Here is a 6,000-nt window from a genome sequence, read left to right on the forward strand (position 1 = left end):
AGGCATTCAAGGCCAGGCTGGATATGGCTCTGGGCAGCCTGGTCTGCTGGTTGGTGACCCTGCACATAGCAGGGGGGTTAAAAATAGATGATCATTGTGGTCCTTTTCAATCCAGGCCATTCTTTGAGGGAGAGAGATGGATGTTAGTAATTTGTAAGCAGAAACTAGCCATGAGATGAAGTGAAGATGATTGCCCATGGCCTTCAAACTCAGTAATCTCTCTACTTTTGTTGCAAAAGAGAGAAGATGTTCCTTAAACTCCCACCTACGTGAGCTTGTAATGCACTTACCCACTGACTTCAAGAAGTTCTTCAAACAGCTGAGGGAAAAGATTCATTTACTTCCCTCTGCCTTTTCATTGTGTTCCTCCAATACCTGCAACATATCTTTTTAATCAGCACGTTTTGTCTTGAGTTGGACTTGCAGAGGACTGCTGGAACAGCAATGAAAATGGCTTTGTTTTTTCTCCTGTTCTCAGGAGCAGGGGCACCAGCAGCAATTAGTTTTGTCACTAAGGCAACTACTGGCATGGAGAGAGAAGGAAAGGTTTTCACAGTGCAGCCCTCCTATGGCCGTTATGCATTGGCATAGCACACAAATTCTTTCATTGGAGAACACAACAGCCTAGTTTACCGGCTGTGAAATTATTTTCCTCCATAACATTGAGAAGATGGAGCCTATAGGGTGTAAAAGAGGGGATGCTGCTTGCTGCATTATGGTCCACGCTCTGTTTCTCAGTGTAGCCATGTGTTTCATGACCAGACAAACATGAATCAGTTTAAGGCAAGGCAAAATGCCTCCCTCCTACCTCCCCCACCAACATTCCCAACATAACACAAACCAGAAGCTATACAATTATGCCAGAATGAGAGAATCAATTACATCTCTGTCTCTTAGGAAGAAGCACAGCCTATAATGCAGATGTTTTTACAGCTGTGAGTACTGCTGGTGATTTAATGATTTTGGATAATTGATCCCTAAAATTGTTGTTTTTATGGATGAAGGGGGAAAAGGGTCTGGGGGAGGGAAAAAGGAAGAGAGCAGCATGTAAAAGCAAAAAAGCAAAGAAAAAAAAAAAAAAAGAATCTAAGCTGCCATTAAGTTCATTTCTATTTTGCAAGACATAGCACTTAAAAATGATGCTTAACAGAGACCATTTGGAGAGAGATCTAACACACAGAATGACTGTAATCCTACCTCTTGCTGAGACCTCACTGACTTTGGAGCTGCTGCCATACCACAAATTCAGAGTACTTCCTTTTTTGCATGAATTCTTTGCTGTGCTCACAGCTAGTGACAAAAGAGGATGGAAAATAAACTGAAATATAAATCACAGCTTTGTTTCCTGCACTTCTTCCCTTTTGCTGCATTATCCATGCTGTCAGAGCATTGGGTTTGTTACTGATGCCCTCATTCTAATATCAAATCATGAATCTTCTTGCCCTCTTTATCTAATAATGCAACAGCAATCAGCTAATCCTAGTATTTCAGAGCTGAATGCACATTATTTATCCAGCAAGATCATATTAGAGTTCAACTTAAACAGGAAAATCCCAGATTCATCCCCTTCCTTCCTTCCTTCCTTCCTTCCTTCCCTCCTTCCTTCCCTCCCTCCTTCCCTCCCTCCTTCCCTCCCTCCTTCCTTCCCTCCCTCCTTCCCTCCCTCCTCTCCTCTCCTCTCCTCTCCTCTCCTCTCCTCTCCTCTCCTCTCCTCTCCTCTCCTCTCCTCTCCTCTCCTCTCCTCTCCTCTCCTCTCCTCTCCTCTCCTCTCCTCTCCTCTCCTCTCCTCTCCTCTCCTCTCCTCTCCTCTCCTCTCCTCTCCTCTCCTCTCCTCTCCTCTCCTCTCCTCTCCTCTCCTCTCCTCTCCTCTCCTCTCCTCTCCTCTCCTCTCCTCTCCTCTCCTCTCCTCTCCTCTCCTCTCCTCTCCTCTCCCCTCCCCTCCCCTCCCCTCCCCTCCCCTCCCCTCCCCTCCCCACTGGATCTCTCCTGCATTTCTATATGACAGATTCCAAATTGGTCATTAATACAAGAACAAATATTCATAGCTGTCCTGTGCTGATCAGTTAGTTGTAGTGGTTCTGTGTAACCTTGAAGCCCAGCCTTGCTATTTTACTGAATGTTAGGACCAAGAAGCTGCCTAATTTAATAGACTAGGCATAAAAAATAATATTTGATACTACCCTTAATGATGTGCGATTAATAATAAAAATAAATTCAGTCTTCCCTCTTGACTCTGCACAGTTATTGCTTAGAATATTTATCCGGTATAATCACTTCTTATTTTTGTACCTATCCTGGCACATATACTTACTCATATCCCCAGAATTACTTGGCATGGATGTTTCTTTGCTAACAACATCAAGCCTAGAGGATTATCTAAAATATATCACCTAACTGTTCAAACTGTTAATTAAAGTGACGCTGTGTTAAATATAAACAGACTAAAGCTTCCTGGTAGAGTCTGTGGGTGAGATTTACTGATGGTGCCAACAAATCCAGATATTCCACCTGCTTCCAGTGGCATTTGCCAGATTTTCTTCTGCAGTGGTGTGGAGTCAGTAAGTCGAATGGTTTCCAATATTACTACCATGTTGGTGGAGCTTCCCTGCTGCCACTCATTTCTATTCATTGGCTTTTCTTAGCTCTGTACTTGTAAATTCTTTAGAAAATCCTTTGAAATCTAATATTCAGCACCGAGTACTGAGACATGCTACTGCATATAAAATATCCCTGTGTGTGCCAGAAAATAAACAGAAAAAAACAATCTGAAAAAGCAAACAGAATGACCACAGTGTTGTAGACTATCACTAAAAACATCTCCAAAGTAGCAAATCCAATCACAATGCTGTTTTTTTTTTAAAAAAAAGAATGAGTGTGGATGAGTGTCCAGGGAGGATCCATGTAAGTTCCTTCCAAGTATGTCATCTCTGTGTTCGGACATGGTGGCCCAGCTACTGTCCCCTCCATCACCCTCTCACTTTTCTGAAAGAGAGGGGAAGAAACCCAAGAAAAGTTCAGTGTGGAGCACAAATCTTCTCTGGCAGTCATGGAGAAAAATTGTGATGTGGGGCAACATGATCACATCCTCCCCATGCTACCAAAATAAAGGTGTAGGTTTAAACATTGAAGGACTGCTACAAAGCACAGCCTTCTACCTGGCTTTAAACCACAGACTCCAGCCCATGAACTATGAACTTATTACTTAATTTCATCGTATCTTTTATGTAAATAAGGAATACTTCTTATGATTTAGAGCTGAAGAGAAACTTTCTCCATACTCACACCTCCAAAAGGCACCAGTTCAAAACATAATATATATGGTGGACATGAGGCTGGATATTAGCAAAAATGTCTTTTCCAGGCACTGAAATGGGCTGCCCATGGTGGTTGGGAAGTAGTCACCATCCCTGGAGGTGTTCAAGAAATGTTTAGATGTTGTACTAAGGTACATGGTTTAGTGGTGGAAATTTTTGTGGCAGATGGACAATTGTACTGGATGATCTTGGATATATATATACCAATCTTGATGATTCTATGATTCTATGAAAATACATGTTCCAGTCTGGAAGCATATATGTTTCTCATATCAGTCACTCCAAAATAGAAAACACCCCAAAACCATGATAACAAACATGACCTTTCCTTGCAAGCATCATCACTGTTTTATAAAGAGAAAATGAATGGATTTTAAAAAATAACAATGAAAAATCAATTTAAAAAAAGAATATTCATTCTTGTAAATGATGTTACTTTTAGATTTCTTTCTTCTTGAATAAGCCAATAACAGATTTTCAAAACCTTTTATATGTTACTTAGGAAAGAAAATATAAACATTCACGAAATTAAATTACCTCAAGTAAAGATAAAGCTTTTGTAGGAGACTGTTAGAGCCCGAGAGTTCCTGTTCTTGTGTGGTTTTCTTTGTGAAAGAAGGAAATAGCAATTAGAAAGATTGCAGCTGGACCTGTTTGAATGATCATCCCCAGATGTAACATGCCAGCATGTTACATCTGATTTCATTCCAGCAGGCTGATAAAGTAACTAGCAACATACAAGCTTGTCTTGGGCAGATTTCAACCTACTGGCAGATTACAATTCCCAGAAAAGCAGCTGCTCCAGAAGGGAAACATTTTACATCTGCACCTTGTTCTCAGCCAATGAAGGAAGTTTTATGACAGAGAATTATCTAGAAAAGCAGATTTCTTGGAAAGTCATACTACTAAAATATCAGCGTTCTTTTTAGCCATGTTCTTTTTAGCACCTGCCACCTGAGGAGCATGCACCAGCCATGCTGCTGTGTTAGAGGTGAGGTCCTTTTACAGCCGTGTGTCCAGGTGCCTGCTCAGCATCATTTAAGCTCAGTACCAGGCCATGATATTATTATTATTATTATTATTATTATTACAATAGGTTTACCTCAGAAGGAAATGAATCACACCCAGAATACTGACTCTGTAGAGTTGATGTGCATTGATGGCAAGGATGTGTAGTTTGACTGGGTAATATAAATGTCTGTGTTTAGACATGATGCGTGACTTTATGGCTTGAGTGCACCATGGCTTGCCACAGTGTGACAGCAGTGTAGGACTGCAGAAGGCTGAACAGCAGACAGAATCACAGAATCACAGAATCACTAAGGTTGGAAAAGACCTATAAGATCATCCAGTCCAACCATCCACCCATCACCAATGGTTCTCGCTAAACCATATCCCTCAACACAACATCCAAACGTTCCTTGAACACCTCCAGGGTCAGTGACTCCACCACCTCCCTGGGCAGCCCATTCCAGTGCCTGACCACACTTTCAGAGAAGTAGTATTTCCTAATATCCAGCCTGATAATTCCTGATATCCAGCCTCCAGACAGAAGACTTTGAAAGCAGAGGCTGCTGAGAAATATTTGTTTCTAACAATTTCCTTTTCTTTCATTTTATATCATCATTGTGAGAGAAAGGAAGAGAGCCTCTCAGGTGGAAAGGAGGCTGATGTGGAAAGACTTGCTTAATGTTTTGACAAGATATAAAAATGGCCTCTACACAAAAAAAAAAAAACAAAAAAAAAACCCTTCATCTACTCAGAAATGCACTGTGCTACTATAACAAAGTAGATACCATCTGAACAAGTGTTGTCTGGATTGTGATTATGAAACTTAACGTGAAATACAAGTGAGAGTCAGCCAATCTCTTGTTTCTTCTTGTTTCTTTTTGTTTCATGGAGAGATTTAAATGTTCTTTGCAAGAGTTTCTATGTGCAGCTTCAGCAAGGATTGCAAACAGTTCATGTTTAGATTTGGATTTTATAGCATGGTAGGAATGCACTACAGTGGTTTAAGTCATACCACTGGGAACCTGAAATCATTGTAACTAATTTAAAAAAATGAGTGGCTTACATTTAGAAGAATTATGATCACAACTTCACTCCTCCAATCAACATACAGAACCCAAGGAACAGAATTTTTTTCCATCTTTTGTTGAGAAAAGGATATTTGCCATGGCATGAGGTGAAGGTTGCATCCCAGAATGTTTGGCAGGGACTCACTAATCACCCAACTGGAGCACTGGACTAGATGATCTTAGAGGTCTTTTCCAACCTTAACAATTCCATGATTTTAGCCAGATAATCCTTTCTTCACTGTGGGCTTTATTTCTCCAGAATAGATTGTGATCCAGGAAGGAATCTTCCCATTGAGGTCAGAACACTGGAAACAGGAATTTCAGTGTGTTTGAAAAGAAAGTGGATGTATTTATTCCCAGGGACTTTACAGTTCATAGTAATGCAGCAGCCCATGGTACCACATCTGCCGAGAGATTTATCTGCTTATTCTCTGACATCCCTAGGAGATAAATCTCCAAGGTCCTTGTTCTCAGCTTCTTTTTATCTCTTGCTTCAAAATCCATATTTTCTTCCCTAAACAGCTTTCTCCTTTGTCGGGGACGTAGAAATATTTAGTTTTGGAAAAAAAAATTAAAATAAAAAGAATAGATCAGTTCCTTTCCTGTGA

Source organism: Phasianus colchicus, chromosome 6 (genome assembly GCF_987193195.1).
Source record: "Phasianus colchicus chromosome 6, bPhaCol1.hap1.1, whole genome shotgun sequence".
NCBI lineage: Eukaryota > Metazoa > Chordata > Aves > Galliformes > Phasianidae > Phasianus > Phasianus colchicus.